We start from the raw sequence: 13,985 nt of genomic DNA, 5'->3' as shown, positions 1-13,985 counted from the left end.
CTTCTCAAAAGATAAAGACATTAAAGATGAAATAGATTGTGTTTTAAAGTCTGAAAAAAGTAACAACTGTTCTCACACCATGTATCAAAATGCATTCCCGAGAGCCAGAGTTTAAAGCGATCTGACACACTGTAAAGCCAGCACTGGGCACAGGGCAGCATGGGGATCATGACTCCTTCCAGGTCACTCTTGGCTACACATTGAGTTCCGGGTTGGCTCAGGTGATCTGTCACACTGTCATGCCGGCACTCAGGCACTCAGAATGGAGCAGCATGGAGATCGTAACTTCCAGGCCATCTCAGTCCACATGGGACTATTTTACAACATATTTAGTATTATGTATTACATACAACATATTACATATTACAACATACTACAACGAATACCACAGATCTTATAACAAATTAATTAAAATAAAGAAACATAAAATAGCCTGGCAATGGCCTAAAACTAGACAAATGGAGCAGCGGACTGGAAAACTAGGACTCCACAGCAGATCCGCACATACAGGAAAGCTTGGTGTGCCGCAAAGATGCCCCAAATCAATATCAGAGGAGGGGGGTTCTTCGTGAAGAAAGCTAACATAATTGGGACAAGCTGATATGACTAAAGGAATCAAAATTAAAAACTGCTCCACATCAAAAGACACAAAACCCGCATCCAAGAGAAGCAATGTCATAGCAGCACAGCACATGTAACATACAAGAATTTCCTCCTTTAATTTTCATGGATGTGCTGTCTGCATGTGTGTATGTGCACCATGTGCATGCCTAGTGCCCACAGAGACCAGAAGGGGGCATCCAATTCCGTGAAACTGGAGTCGTGGAGGGTTGTTGCCCACAGCGTAGGTGCTGGAGTCCAACAAGAAGCCTCCCCTGGGACAGTCAGGGCACTTAATCACTGAACCATCTCTCCAGGCCCCAAACGCTCAGATTTTTGCCAGTCTGATAGGTGAAGAGTTTTGTAATAACAGGCTGGATAAAGTAAATTACATTTCAGAATCGTTTAAATGTGAAAACCCTGTAAGTATAATTTACTCTATCAGCAGATCAAAGGGAAGGCGCTGCCGGTGGTGTATTAAGGAAGCATCTGCTGTGGGGACTGGACGATGGCTCAGCAGGACCTGAGAACCTGAGTTCAATCCCCAGAGCCCACACAGAGCTGGCCCGACACCATGTGTCTGTAATCCCAGCATGCCTGCAGCAAAATGAGAGATGGAGACAGGAGAGTTCCTGGAGGCCCAAGGCCCAGGTAGCCTGGACTGCAGAGAACAGTCAGAGGGCCAACACCTGAGGTCCATATCCACACACATTAACCCCACACGTGTCCATATCCACACATATTAACACACATGCACACACATAATATATATACATGTATATATATACTATTAACAAGTAAGTTAGAAAGCAATTGCTCAGTGAAACTCAGTGTCCACTCCAACCAATCTCTCACTCTGGTAAGAATAGAAAGTGACGTCTTCGAAGAACGGCTTCCCAGTCAGACCTGAGGAAGGACACCACTAGACGCCACTGTCCACCAAGGTCGTGTTTGAAATCCTGTCCATACAAACATTTTTAATTTAAAAATTGTGCTGGGCAGTGAACTCAGTCAGTGCAGTGCCCCCAAGGAGTGATCTCAGTCAGTGCAGTGCTCCCAAGGAGTTAGCGCAGTCAGTGCAGTGCTCCCATGCACACAGGAAGACCTGAGTTAATCCCCTAGGACCCACACTTAAAAGGCACAGGAAAAAAAAACAGCCAGGTATAGCGATGCGTCTATAATCCCAGCAGGGGGAAGGCAGTCACTCCAGCCCAGTTGGTGAGTACCAGGTAAACGTGAAAGACCCTGGCACAAACAACAATGTGAACACTGTCCCGAAGAATGACACTCAAGGCTGGCCTCTGGTCTACATACACACACACACACACACACACACACACACACACACACACACACACCATACACACATACCAAAAGTATTCTTATGCTGTTAAACTCTTCAAACAACCATTAGAGAGAGGGGAAGAGAAAGAGAGACAGAGAAAGTCTAACTAGACTCCTCACACAGGGGCTAGCGAGGTGGCTCAGTGATTAAGACCATGGCTGCCCTTCCAGAGGACCTGGGTTCAATTCCCTGAACCCACATGGCAGCTCACAGCCATCTCTGTGGTAACTCCATCTCAGTGGAATCTGGTGGCCTCTTCTGACCTCCTCAGGCAACAGGCATAAACATGGTGCACAAGACATACATGCAGACAAATGCCTACACATACAAAAATAGCAAGTAAATAAAGTGTTTTTTTAAAATCCCTGACATAAGTCAATATACAAAAATCTGCACATTTGTAAATATATATTATATCACATAATATATAATACATAAATAAAAGACAATATTCACACTGGCCATAAGACCACTGGACATCTACAGGTAGAAATACATCATATGCACAATCAGGGATGGAGAGATGGCTCAGCAATTAAAGACACCTGCCTCTCTTACAAAGGATGTGGGTTCAACTCCCAGCATCCACAGCTTCCAACCTATAATTCCAGTCCCAAAGGGTACAACACTCTCTTACAGTCTCCACACAAAGGTGCTCACACAAACACATAAAATAGATGAAAGCTTCCTAAACTGCAAACTGTTTGAAGGCTGGAAGAGAAATACTTAATACCATAGTATGCTTAATATCACCAAATAAATCTAAATGGTTAGTGTAATTCTGATCAATATCATATTTGCATGTAACTGACAAGGCCATCCCATTGTTCTTGTGAAAGCACGAAGACCCAAGAACAACTGAGATAGTTCTGAATAAGAAACCCATGCCATACCAAATATCAGCACTCACTATGAACTACACTAGCTGAAGTAGACACATATACACACAGATACATTCTGAATAAGAAACCCAAGCCATACCAAGTATCAACACTCACTGCGAAGTGCACTAGCCATGTATTAGCTCGGGAAAAGGCTGATAAATCAATGAAACAGGACTGAGATTCAGAGGCAGATCCACTAATCTGTAGTGGCATAATCTATAACAGAGGATCATTTAAAATGGTCAGTGGGTAGCTTGGTGGTTTAGTTCAATTATCAATTTAACTCAATCTAGAAACACTGGGGAGAGAGTCTCAATGAGGCATTGTCTAGATCTTGTTGAATACATGAGCATGTCAGTGGGGATTATCTTGACTATGTTAATTCATGTGGAAAGAAACACCCACCATGGGCAGCACCACTCCCTAGGCAGGAGATCATGAACTGTACGAGAAAGGAAAAAGTGTCGGGTGGTGGTGGCGCACACCTTTAATTCCAGACTCAGGAGGCAGAGGCAGGTGGATTTCTGTGAGTTGGAAGCCAGCCTGGTCTACATAGTCAGTTCCAGGACAGCCAGAGCTACATAGTGAGAACCTATCTCAAAAAGAAGAAAGGAATGAAGGAGGGAGGGAGACAGGAAGGAAGAGAATGGGGAAAGTGAGCTGGGCACAAGCAGGCATCAATTAATTCATTGCTCTGTGCTCTTGGCTCCGAGTGTGATGCGACCAATTGTCTCAAACAAAGACCCTGGTTTGGCTCGTGACAGCAAACCCATGGTGTGCAGTACAAGCAGGCACTGTGGTGCTTTGTGTGCTTTGTTTGGCCTCGTGATATCACAATCACCCTCCTTTGCAAACGGGAGCTACAGAGAGGTCACCTGAGGGCAGAGAGTTAGGGAAAGGGTGCCAGGACCCCAACCGACATAGACTGGAATAGATTCTTAACTGGCACAATATTCATTCTAACACAGAGAACAAAAAGAGTGTGAGGAGAAAAGATGGGAGAAGATAAAGATTGCTCCATGGAACAACAACAAAAAAATCCCTGTATCGTGTTGTCACCCACTCAGGGAGGCAGGGACCCTCGTCAGTGACTCCCCCATCAACGCACTTTCAAAGCAACCTTCGCTTATTTTCAGCTAAAACATTTTGGTGCAAGCAGATGGTGCCCAGAGGTACTCCTGTCCATCCCCCAATCTTTTAAACATGTGCTCCGTGCCCTAACCCAAATCTGCCTAAATGAGCGTGCTCAGGAGTGAACTCCTTAACCCGCAGTGCCCATGACTGTGTTCCTCAATTGAGCATGCTCAGGAGTGAACTCCTTAACCCACGATGCTCATGACTGTTCCTTAACTGAGGTGCTCAGCAATGGGGCCCTCCCATGTAGATCTGTAGACCCCCTGAATAAAATCCTCATGCTTCCTTTGTTTAAGGACAACACGGCTTTGGACGTGAGTCCAGAGCTCTCCTTGCCTGTGGCTGCTAAGAAATCTTCCTTCTTTCTTTCATGGCTCGGTTGTGCTTATTATGGCATTGCATTCACTGAGATATGAACCCATCACCTTCAGTTATGTAGTGAATTAAAGCTACAAGGTCACAGGTGTACACATCAGTGTGTATGGAGGTCACAGGTGCACACGTCAGTGTGTATGGAGGTCACAGATGCACACGTCAGTGTGTATGGAGGTCACAGATGCACACGTCAGTGTGTATGGAGGTCACAAGTGTACATGTCAGTGTGTATGGAGGTCACAGGTGCACACATCAGTGTGTATGGAGGTCACAAGTGTACATGTCAGTGTGTATGTGGAGGTCACAGGTGTACACATCAGTGTGTATGGAGGTCACAGGTGCACACATCAGTGTGTATGGAGGTCACAGATGCACACGTCAGTGTGTATGGAGGTCACAGGTGTACACATCAGTGTGTATGGAGGTCACAGGTGTACACATCAGTGTGTATGGAGGTCACAGATGCACACGTCAGTGTGTATGGAGGTCACAGGTGCACACGTCAGTGTGTATGTGGAGGTCACAGGGGCACACGTCAGTGTGTATGGAGGTCACAAGTGTACATGTCAGTGTGTATGGAGGTCACAGGTGCACACGTCAGTGTGTATGGAGGTCACAGGTGCACACATCAGTGTGTATGGAGGTCACAGGTGCACACATCAGTGTGTATGGAGGTCACAGGTGCACACATCAGTGTGCATGCGGAGGTCAGAGGACAATTTACCAGCGTTGGTTCTCTACCTCTGGCTTACATGTGTTCCAGGGAACATACTCAGGCTGCCAGGCTTGGCGGCAAGCGCCTTCACTCGCTAACTCATCTCCCTGGCCCTGCTGGTAGTAATCTAGAGATATGCTTGACTCTGTAGTACTCAGAGAAAAAGAAGTAACAGCAGGGAGATGTCAGCTCACACCCATCCCGAGGGGCCCGCAGTAAAGGGAAAAGTGACTCAGCAAAGGACCCCGGGGAGAGGGCAGCCAAGGAGACCTGCTGGGGAGGGACATGGGCAGTGCACTGACTGCTGCTGACACTTGGACCAATGAGCCCTGGGTTGTCAAAGAGCCCCTGTCCCCTTACAAGGAAGGAATGTGTCACATGCCAGTATCCATCCAGTGTCCCCGCTGTGAAAGCAATGATCACAGGGCAGAACAAATCTACCTCTCCCTTAGAGAACATTAGCAGCTCCTAGGGCTCGCTAATCTCCTCTTGGGCCAGAGGTTAATGCTTCCCCCTGAGTGTAGATTTACACTGTAAACAGAGACACTTCTGTGCTGACCAATCTACAGCAGCCAAAATAGAGCAGAGTAGGATGCCAACGCTGGCCGATGACTATTAATTCATGCCCTCCAGGGTTTTTTCCCCATGTGTCCCCTTGATGGCGTGTGTATTACACATTAATACAGTGAAAACTGAGCAGTTGATCATTGGTGACAGCACCAGGTAATAGACAATGCCGTTCTAACATTTATTTTAAATTAGGAGCCGTTCTGCAGACAGCCACAAGACGCCAAAGTCCAACAGGGATTTGGAGGCTAGGCAAAATGCGACAGAATAAAAGGGTTCCAGTTATCCTGGAGGCAGTCGCCCGCCCGTTGGGAACACAAACAAGGCTATGTTAAATGTTTTGTTGTATTGCTTTGTTTTAGGCAACAAAGACAACTCACAACATGCTATCTCACAGACAACTATCTCGCAGGCTACGCAAGAGTACTTCTTGATGTACAAAGTCTCTCTGCCCATAGCAACTCTAAGAGGAGGAACACATGTAACCCAAGATAGGCATCTCAAGCACATAGATATTACATGAGGCAAACTTTTAGGCGTGAACACTAGTTACTATAATGGAGCAAGATAAACATACCAGAGGTATGGTAATCTAAATGTTACATGAATAATACACCATTTTAACGCTAAAATTATACAATGTGTTATCACCTATGGACATGAATGTGTGTGTGTGACACTAGTTACTATAATGGAGCAAGATAAACATACAAGAGGTATGGTAATATAAATGCTACATGAATAATACACCATTTTAACGCTAAAGTTATACAATGTGTTATCATCTATGGACATGAATGTGTGTGTGTGTGTGTGTGTGTGTGTGTGTGTGTGTGTGTGTGTGTGTGTGTGTGTGTAGTACCTATGGAGGACAGAAGAGGGTGTCAGATCCCCTAGAACTGGAATTACAAGTGGTTGTGAGCTGCCATATGGGTACTGAGACCCAAATCCAAGTTCTCTGCAAGAGCAGTCAGTGCTATTAACTGCTGAGCTGACTCTCCAGCCCCTGGACACTAGAATCTCCATTTAAAGTTAACAGACAATCATATCATCCTGGGTTCATGGCTGAGTTGAAAACGCCAGCTGTGGAGTCCGAAGGCTCCAGGTGGATGTGTCTCTTAGGCAGTCCAGAGACATATGGCTGAGATGAAGTGTACGAAGGTGTTAACCAAAGCCACGTGGGTGGCTAAATGTGGAAAGAGAAAAGACTGCATGATGGTCACTCTTGATTGGGAATTGCCTAGGTGGCCACTCAAGGCTTGTCTAGCAGGACATTCCCAGTGCAGTTTAACTAAGGAGAGGAGATCCACCCGAGTGTGGGTAGCATCAGTCCCTGGACTGGCAGCTCAAAGTTAATAAAAAGCAAGCGAGCTGAGCACCAGCAGTCATCTCTGTCTGCTTCCCAGGGCCATTGCGATGTGACCTGCCGTCACACTCCTGCGGCCACGCCCCTGACGTCATGGACTGCACACTCAAACCATGAGCCAGAATAAACCATTTTCCTTACGTTGCTTTTGTCAAGCATGTTGTCACAGCAGTGAGAAATAAAAACAGCTAACACAGGCTCTGCCTGAGCCTCAGGGCGCTCAGGGTTTTCAGGGGAGGGGAATTAGCGAGCAGAAAAGGCGTTGGGGGCAGGGATATCATAGCTGTGCCATCACGGAGGCAGAGGGAAGGAGGCCTTCAAAGCTGGTCAAGCGTCTCGGGTAATCCCAAGAGTGGCTTACTCTAAAGGGCACAGAAATGATGGTGAATGTAGAGCTCATAGGAAGGGGGAGGCTGTCGGTACAGCCTTCACTAGAGAAGGGCGACCGAGGGTTAAGCAGTAACTCTGGGATCAAAGAGCACTCCAGAGTTCAGTTCCCAGCAGCCACACAGGAGGTTCAGAACCTACTGTAACTTCACCTCAGCAGATCCAGTGCCCTCTAAGGGCCTCTGAGGGCACTACGTGTGCACACATACACGCACTCTCTCTGTCTGTGCACGAGATGGCTGCTTGCACAGCTGGTTTATGTGGTAGAACACTGACAAGGTCCACAGCGTGGCAATGGACGGATGAGACAGGGTGGATGAAACGCTGCAGTGTTGAATCCTTGGATGGAGTTGGAGCAGAAAGAGAGAGGGAAATCCTGTTTAAGAAACCATCAGTGGAGAAGGACGAGTGTGCAGACCCCCACTGGGAACAGAGAACGAGCTTGGATGCTGCTTTAACTAGATCGAAGGAAAGGGCGATGCAGACCTCGCTCTCAAAGCTGGAGGGACGTGGAGGACAAAACATCTCCACTGCAGAGACTCGGGAAGCTTTCTTCTAGCAAGTCTGGGAAGACCCAGCTCAGACAAAGACACAGATGAAGCCCCTGAGTGAGGCTGGAGGATCTGAGGGAGAACAGCTGTGGTACAGAGGGGTGTGAGTGGACAAATGGCGGCTTGGGTCATGCTCCCTCTAACACAGAGAATTTGTTTTCATATTTAGGTTCTCCAGGAGAGAATTGACACGCTATAAAAAGTGTTTGAGCTGTTGGCCATGATAGCTCATACCTTTAATCCCAGCACCCAGAAGACAGAGGCAGGTGGATCTCTGTGAGTTTGAGGCCAGCCTGGTCTACATAGAGAGTTCCAGGCTAATAAGGGCTTCATAGTGAGATCCTATCTCAAAAGAAAGGAAGGGAAGAAGGAGGAGAGGGAAGGAGGGAGGGAGGGAGGGAAGGAGGAAAGGAGGAAGGGAGGAAGAGAGGGAGGGAGTAAGAGAGGGAAGGAGTAAGGGAGAGTGCACCTTATAGAAGGCGCCTTTACTTAGTCTCTTGCTGATTTTACATTCTTCTGCGACATTCTGAATACCTGCAATCATTTGTGCAACAATTTAGATGCAGACCCGTACCTGTATGTTCATCCGCACGCATCTGGCGACTGGGACTCTGTTCCCAACTTGTCTTTACTGTCATTTGGCTCCTCGCTGTCCCTAGGAATGAGGTGGTAGCACACACTGGTTAGTTCGTGTGCTGTACTTGGCTGCAATCCGGTCAAGTGCGTTTCACATGGAGGCTCCGGCTCCCAGGCCTAAGAGGGACTGTGACACATCTAGACACTGTCTGAAAGTCTGGGCACAGAGGAAGGATGCAGGAGTAAAATTCCATGCTAATCTGTATACCACCTTGTCACTATGGGAAAAATGACACCCACCGTTAATTTAAGTAACAAGTCCTTCAGTCCGGGCTGGGCAGACAGTTGGGAAGGCAGTAACAAAATCCTGCGCGTGAGGGCCTGAGTTTGACCTGCGGCCTCTTTATCAGGGAAGAACTCCCTGGGGGCTGTTTGGGAATTTCCTTTTTACACCTCACCGGGGGCCTTTTATTATTGTTCAGGTGCGGGTTGTTTACTGTAATTACTAAAGTCAAGTCTGAGCTCTGCACACACTCTGGTCTCCAAGTTCCAGCTCAGTGCTGGCCACAGGGACTCCCAGCAAATATTTGCTAATCGAGTGGGGGAATGAGTGAATGGGAAAACAAAATGTGACACAAGCTTTAAAAAAACAAAAACAAAAACAGGAAGAATGCTTGAACGTAGACTTCCAGTTGATTCGGAATTCTTTAAATCATTTGTTCACATTTTTTTATTTTGTGTGTGGCCACACGCATCCCTCAGTCCCAGAATTTCAACTTCCTCTTGTTAACCACACAGGGATGACTGGTTAACATCAGTTAATTGGTAGTGTTGGTGAGTCCAAGACTATTCCAGGTGTGGCTGCTGGGAACGTGGATGTCAGTGAAAAGCTCCATGTAGTGAGGGGTAAACTGAGGCATAAAGAGAAAGCACCTCTCCGTATCCTCCCCACTGGGAAGGCACGGCGCCTGTGGAGTTCCCAACTTACTCAAGGTCTGTGATTTAATGGGCTATTCACCTGTGAGACTGTAGTTGCCTTCATGCAAAGATTACATCACCATGAAGAAAAGTAGATTATAAGGGCAAGTGACATAGTCTGTTTTTCAGTGAACTTGGGCCCCCGGGAAGATTCAAAATGTAGGATGATAATAACAACAATAATAATAATAGTAATAATAATAAATAATAATCAGTAGAGGCTCTGACACCTGGTTTTCATTTGTCCCTCAGGAGGCTAGTGCCTCCCTTGGGGCCCTGAGGTGCTGTCCCATGATTCCCTGCTCCTGGGAACTCTGAGTAAAAAGTCTGCCTGTATCCCTTGGCTTCCTCCCATCAGAACAGTAACAAAATCCAGGTTCGTTTTTAAGCAGGCTGGGTCCTTGGTCACTCTGTGCGCAGATGCTATGGAATTACTATTATTATCGGATGCTTTAAGGGTCACAGGGACAGCAGGAGCCAGTAAGCTGCAGATGGGGGTCACAGCTGATGAGGGCTAAGCCAGCAGACCTGGCCCAGCCGACTTCTAGGTTGTAAGAAGCAGGCAACTCTCGACCACAGACTCTCCTGGCCTTAGACTTTACCGATCCTGGTCTACAATTGTTTTGACTGAGAAAAACGGGATTCTGTGTCTCCATTTTCCACTCCAGGGTGGCTCATCGTGGAGATGTATGATTAATTATAAAACACTTTATCGACGGTTATAGAAATAGCTCAACAGCTAAGAGCATTGTCTGCTCTAGCAGAGGTGTGGGCTTGGTTCCAGCAACCACACTGCCATTCGCAGTTACCCTTAACTCCCGATGCAGGGACCCCAGACCCTCTCCTGATCTCCATGGGCGCCAGGCATGCAATGGTATGCACACATACATGCAGGCAAAGCACCCAAACACATGACATCAAATAACAAAATGAAAGTGTTTACCACATGGTAACCTCTGTGGCCTTAACACAACAATCAGGATACCTAAAGCTGTTACCAGAGCTGGACCCTGGCTGTTCAAACAAGCTGCGTTTGACCTTCTGCCCTCACAGGCCAGTTCGAGAGACCAGTCAGTGAAAAGCAGGTGGGATCACAGGGTGGTGTTACCAGGTTTGCGCACAGGGTGGTGTGACCAGGTGTGATCACAGGGTGGTGAGGCCAGGTGGGATCACAGGGTGGTGTGACCAGGTGTGATCACAGGGCGGTGTGACCAGGTGTGAGCACAGGGCGGTGTGACCAGGTGTGAGCACAGGGCGGTGTGACCAGGTGTGATCACAGGGTGGTGTGGCCACCTGGGAAATGTGTGCGTTTCCTGCCTCACAGGTTTTGAGATTAGGAAGGCCTAACTTGCCTTAGAAACATCTTGAAGTTGTAATTCCCACCAAGGAAGAAGTCTGTGCTGGGAGTGGTTTGGGGACACATGGAGATGCTTGATCAGGAGCCTGCTAAGCTCCAGGACAGACAGCCATGGTGTTCAATTACTTCAAAGTGCACCTCAGCTACAGACGTTTGTGAGTTTCTTGTAATTTCCAGTTATAGAGACACTGGGTGCTCCCTTAAAATCCTAGTCACTCTTCAACAGAGCTTGGATTAAAGATTTACATAATCAGATCCCATAAATACAGTCAACTGAGACCCCACCCAGTCCAGCAGAATTCTAGATCATTCGAAGCAAGTGCCGTCCCCAGACCTCTGCCTCCTAAGCCCTCTATACCCTGATCCTCAACTGTTTTAACTGAGAAAAAGGAGGGGTTTAACACCTTCATTTCTACCCATGAATGATTTGCCATAAGAAAATATAAGCTGTCTGTCTGTCTTGAAGTAGGATCTTTAACCCAGACTGGTCTTCTACGTAGGTGAGGATAGCCTTGAACTTCTGATCTTCCTGAGTTCTGGGACCGTGCCTAGAGGTCATAGGTATATGAGAACATGCCTGTATAGCTTATCTAGTATTTGACTAAATCTGGGGCTCTGTGCATGCTAGACAGCACTGCTCACCATTCCCAGCCCCACAATGCTTTAACACAAACCCATCAAACTACAGGTGACTCTTGAGATACAACAGTCACGGTACCTAATGCTACATTTTCCCAGTAAGGGTGAGGTCTATGCTGGGTGGAAGTTCTGGAACCATGGGAGAAAGTGTCTTGGCCAGGAGCCTGGTCAGGAGCCGGGTCTAGCATTAGCCAATATAAACCTGTCAAAAGCTGCTTCCTCACTGGGCCTTGGTGGTGCACACCTTTAATCCCAGCACTCGGAAGACAGAGGCAGGTGGATCTCTGAGTTCGAGGCCAGCCTGGTCTACAGAGCGAGTTCCAGGCAGACTCCAAAACGATACAGAGAAACCCTGTCTTGAAAAACAAACAAACAAACAAAGCTGCTTCCTCTCAGCGTCATTCAGACCATGCACTGAAGGACATTTGATAACACCTTCACAGCTGCCAGCGTCTTAACTGGGGGGGATGACTCAGTGGGTAACATGCTCGCTGTGCAGGAGTTCAGACCCCTGTTTCACACATGACAGCCCGTCATGGGCACTGTACCGTCTGGCGTCTGGAGTGGAGAGAGGCAGATCCCTGGAGCTTCCAGCAATAGAGTCTAGGTCTAATAACAAGCTCCAGGCTCAGTGAGGGACCCAGTCTCAAAAACTAAGGTGTCGTGGGACAGGTGAGATCATGTGACATTGACTTCTCACCTCTGCACACTCACACACAAGTGTACGAAGGGAAGGCATACATTTCACACACACACACACACACACACACACACACACACCATCAACAACAGCCATGGCTGCCAGAGAATGGCTGTCCTGTGCGCGTTTGCAGGTTAAAGGAATCCGAAGAGACAAGACAGCCAAAGCAATGCGTGAGCCTGCACTGGCTGTGAGCCTGCACTGGCTGTGAGCCTGCACTGGCTGCTTAGAGCACTGGTGAGTTTGGGGGCCTCTAGATTATGCACGAGATTAGCGTGCTCCCTGTTAGTTTCCCGACATTAATAATGTGCGCACTTAATCTCAGTGGGGGGGGTAAGGTGCAGGTGTTTGCACATACAGAAAGAGTAATCAGGCAAACGTGCACAGCTGGAACTCTTCATGCTGTTTGCAACTTTTCCATAGAGTTGAAGCACTTTTGAGATCCTCTCACCAGCAATCCCCTGCATCTTAAATACTCCCCAAACAGCAGATCCTGGCTGCCTGTTCTGTTCTCTCAGCATTCAAAACCTTGTCTCCATTTTCTTCCTAACACTATAGCCAAGCTCATGGCTTTCTTCCCCTGGTGCAAATCTTTTCCATTTCCCTCAGCCAAAGACTGGAGACTCCGTGCTTTCTGAGAGATTTGTTTGAGACAAAGCATCAGCATGGCTCCAGTTAGGGTGCGGATTTGGGCTTCACTGCTGCACGCACACTTACAAACCCAGCTGTGTGTTTAAGGGGAGAAGGAAAAGCCCCTTGTATTTCTTTTTTAGCTTTAACTCCTCTACTCCTTTTTAAATGTTTTCCTTGGCATACACTCGTTGTACATAATAATGGACTTGGTTGCAACATTTTTACACATGTACATAATTATTTCAATCATATCCACCCTTATCACCTTCCCCTGTTTCCTTCCACTCCTGAAGATCCCCCCCTCTTCCCAACTAGCCTCCTCCCTAGGGGGAGGGGTAAAACCCAATGAGTTTCTTTAGGGTCCTTACAGGAGCATGCACAAGGGTCTGTTACCAGGAGCATGGTTACATGACTAGGGACAATGTCTCTCTTCCCCGTTAACCATTAACTATACATAAGTCATCAGGGAGGGGTGAGATCCCAATAAACTCATTTTTAAATCAGGATAATAAATAAGAGAAGAAATGCAGCCTTGGGGGAGACACCAACAGCACCGCTGATCACTCTCTCCAACAGCAAAGGTGTCAAACCCAAGAGAGTCCAAGCATCTTTCCCGGGGCAGGCAAACCCCGATGCTAGCAAGGACCATTCTGAGGCCCCTTGTTCTTTATCTCTTGGGCTACCTGCATTCTTTTGTGTCCTCCCATCCCCAACTGCCATCACAGCAGGCTTCCCCTGCGGCCCTTGGACCCTTAGGAATGTGTGCCCTTGCCCAGGGAGCCTCTGGAATCCTCTTACCTGCAGGTAACGGGTGCCGTGTGAAACAGAATCCCGTGGGTACCGGGCCCTTGTGGAGCCGGGCTACTGCAGGACGTGCAGAATATATAGGGAGAGGCTAAAGGTCTGGGGTCTCATTACAGAAGGTGTTTTTGATGGGTCCTCAGGCACGATGTACTTTACAACAAAAGCTACACAGGGCCGCACAAAGGCCACACAGACTTCCAACAAAAGGCTAAAGAAACACCAGACAAAAGCTAAAGAAAGTTGAAACAAAGAGTGAAACAAAGAGAAAACAAAAGCCAAGCGAAGACAGGGACAAAGGCCAACAAAGAGCAAAAGAAAAATCTGAACAAAAGCTAGAGCCACATCGGGCACGCACGCAAGCACTCCGCAGACCT

The 13,985-nt window shown here is 47.5% G+C and overlaps 1 protein-coding gene across 4 annotated transcripts in view; it reads right to left on the bottom strand.

Moving 5' to 3' along the window:
* The window catches only part of LOC101824201 (myelin associated oligodendrocyte basic protein), a 32,032-nt gene extending 18,270 nt beyond the window's left edge, over positions 1 to 13,762 (bottom strand). The window contains exons 1-2 of one of the 4 annotated variants that reach the window (XM_040740324.1): positions 13,606 to 13,762; positions 8,499 to 8,579 (exon numbers count right to left, since the gene is read on the bottom strand). The gene's annotated coding sequence lies outside the window, so the exon portion shown is untranslated. Of the gene's footprint in view, positions 1 to 8,498; positions 8,580 to 8,800; positions 8,898 to 13,605 lie in introns of those variants that run through there. The other 3 variants (XM_040740325.1, XM_021234214.2, XM_013122221.3) reach the window with 3 other exon arrangements.
* Between the last annotated feature and the right edge of the window lie 223 nt (positions 13,763 to 13,985).

This window comes from Mesocricetus auratus, unplaced genomic scaffold (genome assembly GCF_017639785.1).
Source record: "Mesocricetus auratus isolate SY011 unplaced genomic scaffold, BCM_Maur_2.0 Super-Scaffold_100691, whole genome shotgun sequence".
In the NCBI taxonomy this organism is placed as follows: Eukaryota; Metazoa; Chordata; class Mammalia; order Rodentia; family Cricetidae; genus Mesocricetus; species Mesocricetus auratus.
The sequence above is the reverse complement of the archived record's forward strand: the minus strand, read 5'-3'. Positions and strand labels throughout refer to the sequence as shown.